Source organism: Hyperolius riggenbachi, chromosome 3, assembly GCF_040937935.1.
Source record: "Hyperolius riggenbachi isolate aHypRig1 chromosome 3, aHypRig1.pri, whole genome shotgun sequence".
NCBI classification, from domain to species: domain Eukaryota; kingdom Metazoa; phylum Chordata; class Amphibia; order Anura; family Hyperoliidae; genus Hyperolius; species Hyperolius riggenbachi.
In genome coordinates, this window is record NC_090648.1 from 153,079,560 (window position 1) to 153,095,734 (window position 16,175).

Consider the following 16,175-nt stretch of genomic DNA (forward strand, 5'->3'; position numbering starts at 1 on the left):
AGTGATTTTTTTCCACAACCGGCGACGTTTTCCATGGCGAATGATCCATTTTCAACGAAATAGTGTGACAATTCTATAGCATTGTTAAACTAAAGTTAGTTAAACGATGTTTAGTGATTGTGACCGGCACACTGGATGCCATTGCAGACTATCGTTCCGATCCCCATAGACTCCAGCGCTAATTACCACAAACATTTGAAGTCTCGCTCATGCCCGTTGCTTGTTCCCGTGGTACTCGATTGTGGATGGATTGGGGATTGGCTCATTCATCACATCGAGTCACCGCAGATCCTTTATGCATCTTTAAGTGAGTACTTAGCTTATGAATAATCTGTTTACATATGCGCTTCTGCCCTGCTGGATCGGAGAATTTTTAAGGCTAGTGTGAACAGAGCTTAAGCTGCATTACCTAACCTGAAGTGTTAAATTAATTAAATGAATTGTGCTATATATGTGTAGCTGTCCCTGTTCCTATCTTTTCTGTGTACATACACTGCATTAAGTCAAGCTGTACAATTTCCTATGTGATCTGATTTCCATTCTTTGTGAACATAATGGGAACAGGTTCTCTTTCTCATAGTCCAGGCAGTCACAGTTATATCTGGAACGTTTCTGAAACTTCCAAATTGAACATAACACAAGCATTGTGGACAGGAATTCCAGCATCTGGTGATAAAGGAACGGGATTAAATCCTATTCATATGAATCTTGCAATGCGTTTATTAAATAAGAAAGTGCAACACATTATTTGCGGAGTTCATTCACTGATGGAAAAGATTAGACAATCAGAATACAGCTCGAACATAAAAGTGCAGCACAGGTTTCCTTCAACTAATCACAAAGCAGCTGTCTCGTAAAAATAAACTGTAGGTTTTACTTTGGTCAATCTGAAACAGCTGGCTCATAAAAATAAAGTGTAATTTGAACAAAAGACAACATTAGCCAATCAGAATGAAGTCTGACAAAAAAACAAATGAAAACAAAAAAAACAAAGGGAATATAATATCACATAACTGCTATGATACTGACTCTATGCTATATTGCTAGCAAAAGACTGTTTCAAATTAACACCATTAACATAAAAGCACTTAAATGAAGTATGTCTGATAAACCTGGATTTTGGGGACATTCTGAATAGTGCTCCTCTTTGATAAAATTCTGCTTTTGGTGGAGTCTTTAGAGTGCACCCGTGTCCAAATGTTTGTAGAGTGATACTTCAGTTGTGAACTGCACATGCTCCTTCCTCACTCAATAAGCTGCTCTCATTGGTCAACTTTCACCCTCTTTAGTCATGTGACACTGGGAGGAACAAGATAAGTGAGAAAGATACACCTGTAACCAGGGCCGGCGTTAGGTTTCACAGCGCCCTGAGCGAAACCTGATTTTTGTGCCCCCCCCCTTCATCCTCTTCCCACGTGCATATACATACACGCACGCACGTATACACACACACACAGGCCCATATGCAATTCCCCTTTTCTCCTGAGATATCTCCTAGACCAGTGGTTCCCAACCTTTTTGACGTTGTGACACATCACGCTAAATGCTCAGATCTCTGTGTCACGTATGCATAATAGAAAAAATACTATTAATAACCACGAATGGATGGAAAGAGTGCATTATCCTGAATACACTTAAAAATGAAGACTAGAACCTGTCAGGAATATTAATAAAAACAATCAGTGGGACAGTTAGCCTCCTTCCTCCTATTTAGAATGATAGCACAGCACTGAGAATTTGCACCACGTGTTATAGCCGCAGTGCGCCCCCCCCCCCCCAAACGCCCTCAGACTCAGTATAGGTAGGTAGCCAGGTATAGGTGCATCCAGTATAGGATCTCATGTGTAGGTGCCCTCAATATAGGTTGCCAAGCATAGGTACCCCCAGTATAGGAAGTCAGTTGAAGGTCTCCATCCCCCCCATAGGTAGCCAGGCATAGGTGCCTCCAGTATAGGTATCCAAGTGTTGGTGCCCCCAGTATATGAAATCAGTTGAAGGTCTCCATCCCCCCCATAGGTAGCCAGACGTAGGTGCCCCCAGTATAGGAAATCAGTTGAAGGTCTCCATCCCCCCCATAGGTAGCCAGGCGTAGGTGCCCCCAGTATAGGAAATCAGTTGAAGGTCTCCATCCCCCCATAGGTAGCCAGGCGTAGGTGCACCTAGTATAGGAAGTCAGTTGAAGGTCTCCATCCCCCCCCCATAGGTAGCCAGGCGTAGGTTCCTCCAGTATAGGTAGCCAGGTGTTGGAGCCCTCAGTAAAGCTATAGGTGCCCTCAGTATAGGTAACCAGCTATAGGCGCCCCCTTGGAAGCTGGCGCCCTGAGCAACCGCTCCGGTCGCTCATATCAAAGGCCGGCTATGCCTGTAACCCAGGCCTTCATGTGTGGAGAGTATTTGTGCTTGTTGCCAATAGCAACCTGTTTATTTTGCAATCAAGCACTGTACAAATGAAAGCTGGAAGCAGGACACATTATTAGGGTAACCAACAGTCATTCTCACACGCACTTAGGATGAGGAAGGAGGGAACATATTTCCTATACTTATCAAACATTTAAAGGATTCCTGTAGCCACCTATCACAGACAGGTGCCATCCCAGCAGCAATTGCACAGTAGATTTGGAGATAGCTATTCATATGATGTTGACTTGCATTCATCATCTGCTGTCACTGGGGCTCATTGTAAATATTTCATGGATATGGATTAAAAGGCTGCTAAGATGTACAAAATGTTTTCCCCATTTAAATCAATGGCCCCATTGAAAATGTTTGTGTGTTCTGGTCTCTGGACAGCAACTATAGTTGGATAGTTGTTACAACCAGGCAGGTTGGCGCAATGAATAGCACTCTCCCCTCAGGGCAGTTTCTAGGCTAAATTGCACCCAGGGCAAGGGTGTAAAAATTGCGCCCCCCCCCCCCGTGGAGCCGGGTATAGGTGCCCGCAGTATAGGTTAGCCAGGTCTAGTTGCACCGAGTATAGGTAGCCAGCTATAGGTTCCCCCAGTAAAAGTAGCCAGTATAATTGCCCCCAATATAGGTTAGCCAGGTAGGTTCCTTCAGTATAGATAGCCAGTATGGTTGCCCCCAGTATAGGTTTGCTAGGTAGTTTACCCAGTGTAGGTTAGCTAGGTAGGTACCTCTGAAATAGATAGACAGTATAGTTGCCACTAGTACAGGTTAGATAGGTGCCTGCAGTATAGGATAGATAGGTAGGTGCCACCACTATAGGCTAGATACTGTAGGTAGGAGCACCCAGTATAGGCTAGCTAGGTAAGTGCCCGCAGTATAGGTTTGATAGGTAGGTGCCCCCAGTATAGGTTAGATAGGTAGGAGCCCCCAGTATAGGTTAGATAGGAGCCCACAGTATAGATTAGATAGGTAGAAGCCCCCAGTATAGGTTAGATAGGTAGGTTCCCCGAGTATAGGTTAGGTAGGTAGGTAGGTGCCACTGCTATAGGCTAGATAGGTAGGAGCACCCAGTATAGGTTAGCTAGGTAAGTGCCTGCAGTAATGGGTTAGAGAGGTAGGTACTCCTAATATAGGTTAGATAGGTAGGTACCCCCAGTATAGGTTAGATAGGTAGGTACCCCCACTAGGTTAGATAGGTATAGGTTAGATAGGAAGGAGCCCCCAGTATAGGTTAGATAGGAGCCCCCAGTATAGGTTAGATAGGTAGAGGCCCCCTGTATAGGTTAGATAGGTAGGTAGGTAGGTAGGTGCCTCCCCCATAGGTGATGGAGGGGGAGCCACAATGAGTGAGACTCAGCCACTGGAGGGGAGCCTGACTTCCCCCCTCTTCCTCTCCCTGGGGTTCCCCTCCGTGCTCCATCCTCCTATGCAGAGATAGCGCAGCAAGGAAGCCTGCATTAATAACTTACCTCCCTGCTCGTTCCAGTCGCCACCTCTCATCTCTGCCGCTGATCTCCGCATAGCTGCTGATATACACTATACTTCCTGCTTAACAGTAAGTAGAAGAGTGTATATCAGCGGCTATGGGGAGATCAGCGGCAGAGATGAGAGGCGGCGATTGGGGAGGTGAGTTATTAATACAGGCTTCCCTGCCGCGCTATCTCTGCATAGGAGGGGGGAGCACAGAGAGGAGCCCTGGGGAGAGGAAGAGGGGGGAAGTCGGGCTCCCCTCCAGCGGCTAAGTCTCACTCAGTGTGGCCGTGGCTCCCCCTCCATCACGGCGCCCTCCTTCCCTCTGCGCTCAGGGCGGCGGCATGCCTCGCACGCTCCTAGAAACGGGCTGTCTCCCCTTGCTTCTCTGGATTCACTGGATCAAGTCTCCCTATGTTCTCCCCATTTTTGCATTGGTTTCCTGCCACGTACCAAAAACATACTGGTACCTGTCGTCACCTATGCTAGGGGGGTCCCTGTCAATAAACATGGGGGGTCCCTGTCACTACCTAAACTCGGGGGCACCTGTGTCAGAGGCGCTCACAATCTAATGCCTACCATAGTCCTAGTGTACTGTCCCACCATTGCTAACTTCATGTAATTTTGGCTCCACCCATGACCACACCCACATCCTGGTCTATGGCCACGCCAAATTTTCCGGTGCCCCCCACGGCTTGCCCCGCCCCTTTGTGCCCCCCCACTGAAAATTTTCTGCGGACGCCCATGATAATACTCTGAATTTTTAAACACGTATCTTTATGTTAATACACTCATAGGAGGGAAATGTAGCAGTGAAAAAAAGTTTACCCTGGAGAGGAGTTTCAGTTTAAGTTGCAAATATATGATAATTTCAATTCTCAGTGTAAACTATTAAATCACTACAAAGTTATCTTTTTCAAGGCTGAGATGTAAATTATTATACCTAATAATACACAAAATAAGGTAACATGACATGAAAGTAAGATAACATAACACAATTCACTTATTTAAAACAAAATAAATGTACCACAGTGAGTTGATCAGTTTACTGTAACTGAAGTAGCTGATTGTGGAAAGAAATGCAAATCTGTTACCTTCCATATATATCTTGTAGCGTGACTTTTTTTTACCCTCTTAATCTCATGACATTTGCTCAGCTTTCACGGACTTGTGATAAATTGATTTTATTCTGAAGCATAAACTGAATGCCCATTGAGTGAAAATAACTTTCTCACTGGCAGAGTGGGATTTTTCCATATTTACATGGCGTGCAGTGATTTGTTTGCATTATGTAGTTCCTTTAAGAGCTGCTCATAGGTGAGTGTGCGCCATGATGCATATGTGATCAGACTCAGAATAACAGTAATTTATCCAGTTCAAGAACTCCATACTCCACAGACCTACTTCTGAGAAAGGCCATTAATCTTCTATAGCCAGATAATGTTGATGAATGTATGTTTTGAGAAAGTTCACTGACATATCCAAAACTACTTCTGCTAACAAAATGTTAGGCATTCACAACAACCAGTCTTTACTAATTGTGTGCAATAGGACACTTAACCACAGTGGACTTGATCACACATAGGGATGAAAGATGTGATTCTACTGATTTCCCTGCACTAAATCCATCATGGGCTAACCCTGTAGGATGACGTACCCCCTTAACGCCTTTCATCTTCTCAATGCCTGGTCCATTCTTGAGGAAGAGAAAAGCAAGTCATAACAAGCAGAACACAGAATTCATTGACCTTAAAATATTACAGTGTCACGGTTTTATCACAACAGTCAACAGGACCCTTAAATCAATATACACGCCTCCACCGTGCCTAATGCCTATATTTCTGACACAGTGCATTGCTGCAGTTTGATAGCAGGTTTATTGCAATTACCTTACTGCACAGCTGTCAAAAGCAGGACCACATACAGCTATCCTAGTCTGGGTTTTAAAGTAAACAGAACAGACCATACTTTCTAGGTACTGTATCATACCATTACAGTACAAAGGTATTTTTAATTAATTAACACATAAAATAAGGTCTGTATTCAGGTTGCTGTTATATAGACTGCACATTTTTTTCTTCTTACAGAGAACCTTTTGCTAACCTGTAAACATTGCTTTCCTCTTGGTATGATAAAGTGTAGCAAAAATGAGTACTGATTGTGGATGTACCAGTAGTGTAGCCATAGGGGATACAGAGGATGTGACCACATCAGGGCCCCTGGAGTAGAGGGGCCCACTAGGGGCCCTCCTTCTTCCATCTTATTAGCTCTTCATTGGGGCTATGCTGGAAATGAACCCCTTCATATGTGCACTGAATAGTGGTTATCCTTAACAAATACACCTCTCTCACACTGCAGCTGTCCTTGGTTGGTTTTGGGGCACCATAACGATACATTACTTGGGGCCCCATAAGAAACTCGCACTGGGGCCCCAAACTCCTTTGTTACACTACTGGGATGTACATTTCAGTAGCTGATTTGATTCTTAAAAGCCAATCTAGTGTCAATAAATGGATACAGTGGTGCTCAGCAGAGCTCGAATATTCGAGTAGCTCGAATATTCGAGCTCTTTTTCAGCTATTCGAGCTCGGTATTCGAGCTCCGAATAGCTGCAGCTATTCGAATGGGCTATTCGAGTAAACGCGAATAGCCCATTCACTATTCGAGCTATTCGAGCAAACGGCGCTATTCGAGCTCGGGTACCGAGCTCGAATAGCGTCATAGCCCAGATTGATGTCCTTAGAGCCAATCAGAGGGCTCCCAGGCCCTCTGACGGCAGCCAATCACAGAGGGGGACCCTGGCCAGCCCCTACCCTATAAATAGCGGCCGCCATGTTAGGTTTCTCCGTCCTTGCCTGAGACTTGCATAGAGAGAGAGTTGCTCCTTTGTGCTTTGGCTTAGCAAGAGCTCTATTGTGGTCATTTACCTAGCGTTTTTGCTCACATACACCTCCTATACACACCTATATTGTTGTTAGTTAGATAGACATTGTATTTTAGTTAGTAGCTTTTGTGTTACATAGACAGAGACAGCTGCTGCAGGCAAGCTTACAGCTTTAGGCCTCAGGGCCTGCCTGTGTGGGCAGCTGTTCTCTCCTGTCCTCTGTTAGTATATTTCTCTCATCTATACCAGTATTTCTGCTGTCCTTTACTACTGATTGATTCTGTATTTAGTATTGTAGTTATACTGTACTAGGACACTCACTGTCACTGTTCATAGGCTAAGGCTAAGGCTACTAGCTCCTGCGTGTGTGCACTCACTGTCTTGTACACACACACTCTATTTCCTTCTGATTACTGATTGATTATTGTAATTAGTTGTACTTACTGTTACTACTTACTCTTACTGTACTAGGAGTCTAGGACACTCAGTCACTGTTCATAGGCTACTAGCTCCTGCGTGTGTGCACTCACTCACTGTCTGTGTACTGTAGTGTACACACACACTCTATTTCCTTCTGATTACTGATTGATTATTGTAATTAGTTGTACTTACTGTTACTACTTACTCTTACTGTACTAGGAGTCTAGGACACTCAGTCACTGTTCATAGGCTACTAGCTCCTGCGTGTGTGCACTCACTCACTGTCTGTGTACTGTAGTGTACACACACACTCTATTTCCTTCTGATTACTGATTGATTATTGTAATTAGTTGTACTTACTGTTACTACTTACTCTTACTGTACTATAGGAGTCTAGGACACTCAGTCACTGTTCATAGGCTACTAGCTCCTGCGTGTGTGCACTCACTCACTGTCTGTGTACTGTAGTGTATACACACACACTCTATTTCCTTCTGATTACTGATTGATTATTGTAATTAGTTGTACTTACTGTTACTACTTACTCTTACTGTACTATAGGAGTCTAGGACACTCAGTCACTGTTCATAGGCTACTAGCTCCTGCGTGTGTGCACTCACTGTCTGTGTACTGTACACACACACTCTATTTCCTTCTGATTACTGATTGATTATTGTAATTAGTTGTACTTACTGTTACTACTTACTCTTACTGTACTATAGGAGTCTAGGACACTCAGTCACTGTTCATAGGCTACTAGCTCCTGCGTGTATGCACTCACTGTCTGTGTACTGTACACACACACTCTATTTCCTTCTGATTACTGATTGATTATTGTAATTAGTTGTACTTACTGTTACTACTTACTCTTACTGTACTATAGGAGTCTAGGACACTCAGTCACTGTTCATAGGCTACTAGCTCCTGCGTGTGTGCACTCACTGTCTGTGTACAACACACTCTATTTCCTTCTGAAGTTCTGATTACTAATTGATTATTGTAATTAGTTGTACTTACTGTTACTACTTACTCTTACTGTACTAGGACACTCAGTCACTGTTCATAGGCTAGCTCCTGCGTGTGTGTGTGCACTCACTGTCTGTGTAGTGTGTACACACTACACACACTCTATTTCCTTCTGATTACTGATTGATTATTGTAATTTCTAGTTGTACTTCCTGACTCTTACTACTTACTTACTGTAGTAGGGACACTCACTCAGTCACTGTTCATAGGCTAGCTCCTGCGCGTGTTTGCGCGTGCGTGCACTCACTGTCTGTAGTGTACACACACTAAATTTACTTGTGATTACTACTGATTATTGTAACTGCTAGTTGTACTTCCTGACTGTTACTACTTACTTACTGTACTAGGGACACTCACTCAGTCACCTCACCCACCAACCCACTCCATTAAAGTACCCCACTTTTAACCCGCCCTTTTAAAAAACTTTTGTCTTTACGCCCAAAACATCGAAGATGTCTGGAAGTGGCAGCCAGCGCGGTTTGGGCAAGGGGAAGGGCAGCAAGGGAATCAGGAGGAGAGGGAGCAGCATTGTGGCAGGCCGCGGCCGCGCCACCATGCACAGTTCCGCAGCAGCAGCAGCAGCGTCAGTGGCTAACATTCCTCCCATAGCCACTGACCGTGGACGCCTTGGGCGCTGCCCAGCAGGAGCATCTGCAACTCACGCTGCAGAGACACAGCAGCAGCAGCGTGTAGCACCTGCTCCGATTTTCCTCCAGCCGGGTCGGAAACGTCCCATTGAGGAAAAGCATGCAGACACTGTGGTGCAACTCATGACGGAGGATGAGCAGCCCGCCATCAGCTCTGCATCCGAGGCCTCCACCCTCACCACCACCACCACCACCACCACCCCTGTTCGCAGCAGCCGCCCAGCAGGGTCTGGGGAGGAGGCCAGTTCACCGTCACAAGTTGGCGACCTGTCACTCAGCAGTATTTTTACCCCAGGCACCATCAGGGTATTGTCTGCTGTTGTTGGCGATTTGGAGGAGGAGATGCTGATGGGCACTTTGGGGGATGAGGGATTGGACAGCAAGACTGTGGCGACAGTCAAGCAGCCCATCCATGCATCAGGAGAGGAGTTTGGGGGGTCATCATCCCAGCAGGACATGTTTCAGGAGGGGGAGGATGATGATGACCCGGTGACAGACAGAGACTGGGTGCCACCACCTCCAGGGGATGTCGTCCTCAGCAGCTCTGAGGAGGAGGAGGAGGATGCGCTTGTGGGCCTTGCAAGGAGGCGCATCATTGCAAGCATTGGCAGCAGTAGGCAGGTCCCACAGCCTGCTGGTGTCTCAGGCTCAGCAGCAGCAGCAGCAGCATCTGCCAGTACCACCACCAGCCGCACCCAAGCCCCCCCCCAACCACCACAGGGAGACAGGCGGCAGCAGCGCTTCCATGCAGTAAGGGGATGTTTCTGTCACCAATCTGGCGATTTTTCACCATGCCCACTGTGTACAGCAAGTACGCCACTTGCCACTGTCAGCGGAAGTTGAGCAGAGGTGCAGACCCCTTAAAGTTCAGCACCAGCTCGCTCATCAACCACCTTGCTGCGAAACATTTCCACCAGCATGAGGAGTTCCAGAGGCTGAAGGCATCTGGTGCTGGCAGTGGCACCACACCCATCACTGCACAGCCTTCAGCTGCAGCAGCAGCAGCAACAGCAGCCACCCGCCCTCCTGCTCCTCCAGCAGCACCAGCAGGAGTGCAGAAACGCACTGCTCCTCCCCCCTCTGCAACTCCTGCCGCCGACACTGAGACCTGTTCTGGCAGCCAGTCCTCAGTGGCCTCCTCCGCTGTGTCTGCTGATTCCCGTGTCAGCAAAAGGCCACGCCAGAGCCTTTTGAGCGAGTCCTTCCAGGGGGTGGTTAGGGCTCTGCCTCCCAGCAGCCGTCGCGTGCGGCAGCTGAACGGCTTGCTGGCACGGGCCATGTGCTCCCAACTCCTGCCGTACACGCTCGTGCAGGAGGGGAGCGACATTCGTGCGCTGCTTGCTTGCGCAGCCCCAGACTGGCAGCTCCCCAAGCAGACATTTCTTTGCCCGCAAGGCCATTCCTGCACTGCACCGCTTTGTGATGGCCAATGTGGAGCGAGGGCTGGAGCTAGTGTTGGGCGAACATCTAGATGTTCGGGTTCGGGCCGAACAGGCCGAACATGGCCGCGATGTTCGGGTGTTCGACCCGAACTCCGAACATAATGGAAGTCAATGGGGACCCGAACTTTTGTGCTTTGTAAAGCCTCCTTACATGCTACATACCCCAAATTTACAGGGTATGTGCATCTTGGGAGTGGGTACAAGAGGAAAAAAAAATTTAGCAAAAAGAGCTTATAGTTTTTGAGAAAATCGATTTTAAAATTTCAAAGGGAAAACTGTCTTTTAAATGCGGGAAATGTCTGTTTTCTTTGCACAGGTAACATGCTTTTTGTCGGCATGCAGTCATAAATGTAATACATATAAGAGGTTCCAGGAAAAGGGACCGGTAACGCTAACCCAGCAGCAGCACACGTGATGGAACAAGAGGAGGGTGGCGCAGGAGGAGAAGGCCACGCTTTGAGACACAACAACCCAGGCCTTGCATGAGGACAAGAAGCGTGCGGATAGCAATTTGCATTTTGTCGCCATGCAGTCATAAATGTAATACAGATGAGAGGTTCAATAAACAGGGACCGGAAACGCTAACCCATCACAGATGTTCATTGTTCATGTTACTTGGTTGGGGTCCGGGAGTGTTGCGTAGTCGTTTCCAATCCAGGATTGATTCATTTTAATTTGAGTCAGACGGTCTGCATTTTCTGTGGAGAGGCGGATACGCCGCCGATCTGTGACGATGCCTCCGGCAGCACTGAAACAGCTTTCCGACATAACGCTGGCTGCCGGGCAAGCCAGCACCTCTATTGCGTACATTGCCAGTTTGTGCCAGGTGTCTAGCTTCGATACCCAATAGTTGAAGGGTGCAGATGGATTGTTCAACACAGCTACGCCATCTGACATGTAGTCCTTGACCATCTTCTCCAGGCGATCGGTGTTGGAGGTGGATCTGCACGCTTGCTGTTCTGTGTGCTGCTGCATGGGTGTCAGAAAATTTTCCCACTCCAAGGACACTGCCGATACCATTCCCTTTTGGGCACTAGCTGCGGCTTGTGTTGTTTGCTGCCCTCCTGGTCGTCCTGGGTTTGCGGAAGTCAGTCTGTCGGCGTACAACTGGCTAGAGGAGGGGGAGGATGTCAATCTCCTCTCTAAAGTCTCCACAAGGGCCTGCTGGTATTCTTCCATTTTGACCTGTCTGGCTCTTTCTTCAAGCAGTTTTGGAACATTGTGTTTGTACCGTGGATCCAGAAGGGTATAAACCCAGTAATTGGTGTTGTCCAGAATGCGCACAATGCGTGGGTCGCGTTCAATGCAGTCCTAGGCCGAAGAGGTCATAGCCTAGGGTCACAAAACCTGTTTATTGGGCAATTTCAATGGTGGCGAGTCTGACGTACATAAATCGCAGCAATGGCCGTTAGCAACGTCTGAATCTCACGAAATGTCTCATGCAGGTAGAAGACATATTGTTAGACTTGGGCTCCAAAGATGGGTTCCCTACATCTCTGCAAACCAGAGTTACAGGGCTCCAAATTTGGTAAAATCCCCCATAGGCTTTCATTGGGCCTCCTATTTACAGTTCCAAAATCTCACATCTTTTCAAAGGGCAATTACTCAGCAGTGGCAAATTTTCTAGCATTGTAGGGACCCTTAGGGGGAACATGACTGGTGAGTTTCGGGCCCCTAGGCCGAAGAGGTCATAGCCTAGGGTCACAAAAACCTGTTTATTGGGGCTATTTCAATGGTAGTGATGGTGACGTACATAAATCGCAGCAATGGCCGTTAGCAAAGTCTGAATCTCACGAAATGTCTCATGCAGGTAGAAGACATATTGTTAGACTTGGATTCCAAAGATGGGGTCCCTACATCTCTGCAAACCAGAGTTACAGGGGTCCAAAATTGGTAAAATCCCCCATAGGATTTCATTGGCTCCCTATTTCACTTTCCAAAATCTCACATCTTTTCAAAGGGCAATGGCTCAGCAGTACCAAATTTTCTAGCATTGTAGGGACCCTTAGGGGGAACATGACTGGTGAGTTTCGGGCCCCTAGGCCGAAGAGGTCATAGCCTAGGGTCACAAAAACCTGTTTATTGGGGCTATTTCAATGGTAGTGATGGTGACGTACATAAATCGCAGCAATGGCCGTTAGCAAAGTCTGAATCTCACGAAATGTCTCATGCAGGTAGAAGACATATTGTTAGACTTGGATTCCAAAGATGGGGTCCCTACATCTCTGCAAACCAGAGTTACAGGGGTCCAAAATTGGTAAAATCCCCCATAGGATTTCATTGGCTCCCTATTTCACTTTCCAAAATCTCACATCTTTTCAAAGGGCAATGGCTCAGCAGTACCAAATTTTCTAGCATTGTAGGGACCCTTAGGGGAATCATGACTGGTGAGTTTTGCCACTGCTGAGCCATTGCCCTTTGAAATGGTGTGAGATTTTGGAACGGTAAATAGGAGGCCCAATGAAAGCCTATGGGGGATTTTACCAAATTTGGAGCCCTGTAACTCTGGTTTGCAGAGATGTAGGGACCCCATCTTTGGAATCCAAGTCTAACAATATGTCTTCTACCTGCATGAGACATTTCGTGAGATTCAGACTTTGCTAACGGCCATTGCTGCGATTTATGTACGTCACCATCACTACCATTGAAATAGCCCAAATAAACAGGTTTTTGTGACCCTAGGCTATGACCTCTTCGGCCTAGGGGCCCGAAACTCACCAGTCATGTTCCCCCTAAGGGTCCCTACAATGCTAGAAAATTTGGTACTGCTGAGCCATTGCCCTTTGAAAAGATGTGAGATTTTGGAAAGTGAAATAGGGAGCCAATGAAATCCTATGGGGGATTTTACCAATTTTGGACCCCTGTAACTCTGGTTTGCAGAGATGTAGGGACCCCATCTTTGGAATCCAAGTCTAACAATATGTCTTCTACCTGCATGAGACATTTCGTAAGATTCAGACTTTGCTAACGGCCATTGCTGCGATTTATGTACGTCACCATCACTACCATTGAAATAGCCCCAATAAACAGGTTTTTGTGACCCTAGGCTATGACCTCTTCGGCCTAGGGGCCCGAAACTCACCAGTCATGTTCCCCCTAAGGGTCCCTACAATGCTAGAAAATTTGGTACTGCTGAGCCATTGCCCTTTGAAAAGATGTGAGATTTTGGAAAGTGAAATAGGGAGCCAATGAAATCCTATGGGGGATTTTACCAATTTTGGACCCCTGTAACTCTGGTTTGCAGAGATGTAGGGACCCCATCTTTGGAATCCAAGTCTAACAATATGTCTTCTACCTGCATGAGACATTTCGTGAGATTCAGACTTTGCTAACGGCCATTGCTGCGATTTATGTACGTCACCATCACTACCATTGAAATAGCCCCAATAAACAGGTTTTTGTGACCCTAGGCTATGACCTCTTCGGCCTAGGGGCCCGAAACTCACCAGTCATGTTCCCCCTAAGGGTCCCTACAATGCTAGAAAATTTGGTACTGCTGAGCCATTGCCCTTTGAAAAGATGTGAGATTTTGGAAAGTGAAATAGGGAGCCAATGAAATCCTATGGGGGATTTTACCAATTTTGGACCCCTGTAACTCTGGTTTGCAGAGATGTAGGGACCCCATCTTTGGAATCCAAGTCTAACAATATGTCTTCTACCTGCATGAGACATTTCGTGAGATTCAGACTTTGCTAACGGCCATTGCTGCGATTTATGTACGTCACCATCACTACCATTGAAATAGCCCCAATAAACAGGTTTTTGTGACCCTAGGCTATGACCTCTTCGGCCTAGGGGCCCGAAACTCACCAGTCATGTTCCCCCTAAGGGTCCCTACAATGCTAGAAAATTTGGTACTGCTGAGCCATTGCCCTTTGAAAAGATGTGAGATTTTGGAAAGTGAAATAGGGAGCCAATGAAATCCTATGGGGGATTTTACCAATTTTGGACCCCTGTAACTCTGGTTTGCAGAGATGTAGGGACCCCATCTTTGGAATCCAAGTCTAACAATATGTCTTCTACCTGCATGAGACATTTCGTGAGATTCAGACTTTGCTAACGGCCATTGCTGCGATTTATGTACGTCACCATCACTACCATTGAAATAGCCCCAATAAACAGGTTTTTGTGACCCTAGGCTATGACCTCTTCGGCCTAGGGGCCCGAAACTCACCAGTCATGTTCCCCCTAAGGGTCCCTACAATGCTAGAAAATTTGGTACTGCTGAGCCATTGCCCTTTGAAAAGATGTGAGATTTTGGAAAGTGAAATAGGGAGCCAATGAAATCCTATGGGGGATTTTACCAATTTTGGACCCCTGTAACTCTGGTTTGCAGAGATGTAGGGACCCCATCTTTGGAATCCAAGTCTAACAATATGTCTTCTACCTGCATGAGACATTTCGTGAGATTCAGACTTTGCTAACGGCCATTGCTGCGATTTATGTACGTCACCATCACTACCATTGAAATAGCCCCAATAAACAGGTTTTTGTGACCCTAGGCTATGACCTCTTCGGCCTAGGGGCCCGAAACTCACCAGTCATGTTCCCCCTAAGGGTCCCTACAATGCTAGAAAATTTGCCACTGCTGAGTAATTGCCCTTTGAAAAGATGTGAGATTTTGGAACTGTAAATAGGAGGCCCAATGAAAGCCTATGGGGGATTTTACCAAATTTGGAGCCCTGTAACTCTGGTTTGCAGAGATGTAGGGAACCCATCTTTGGAGCCCAAGTCTAACAAAATGTCTTCTACCTGCATGAGACATTTCGTGAGATTCAGACGTTGCTAACGGCCATTGCTGCGATTTATGTACGTCAGACTCGCCACCATTGAAATTGCCCAATAAACAGGTTTTGTGACCCTAGGCTATGACCTCTTCGGCCTAGGACTGCATTGAACGCGACCCACGCATTGTGCGCATTCTGGACAACACCAATTACTGGGTTTATACCCTTCTGGATCCACGGTACAAACACAATGTTCCAAAACTGCTTGAAGAAAGAGCCAGACAGGTCAAAATGGAAGAATACCAGCAGGCCCTTGTGGAGACTTTAGAGAGGAGATTGACATCCTCCCCCTCCTCTAGCCAGTTGTACGCCGACAGACTGACTTCCGCAAACCCAGGACGACCAGGAGGGCAGCAAACAACACAAGCCGCAGCTAGTGCCCAAAAGGGAATGGTATCGGCAGTGTCCTTGGAGTGGGAAAATTTTCTGACACCCATGCAGCAGCACACAGAACAGCAAGCGTGCAGATCCACCTCCAACACCGATCGCCTGGAGAAGATGGTCAAGGACTACATGTCAGATGGCGTAGCTGTGTTGAACAATCCATCTGCACCCTTCAACTATTGGGTATCGAAGCTAGACACCTGGCACAAACTGGCAATGTACGCAATAGAGGTGCTGGCTTGCCCGGCAGCCAGCGTTATGTCGGAACGCTGTTTCAGTGCTGCCGGAGGCATCGTCACAGATCAGCGGCGTATCCGCCTCTCCACAGAAAATGCAGACCGTCTGACTCAAATTAAAATGAATCAATCCTGGATTGGAAACGACTACGCAACACTCCCGGACCCCAACCAAGTAACATGAACAATGAACATCTGTGATGGGTTAGCGTTTCCGGTCCCTGTTTATTGAACCTCTCATCTGTATTACATTTATGACTGCATGGCGACAAAATGCAAATTGCTATCCGCACGCTTCTTGTCCTCATGCAAGGCCTGGGTTGTTGTGTCTCAAAGCGTGGCCTTCTCCTCCTGCGCCACCCTCCTCTTGTTCCATCACGTGTGCTGCTGCTGGGTTAGCGTTACCGGTCCCTTTTCCTGGAACCTCTTATATGTATTACATTTATGACTGCATGCCGACAAAAAGCATGTTA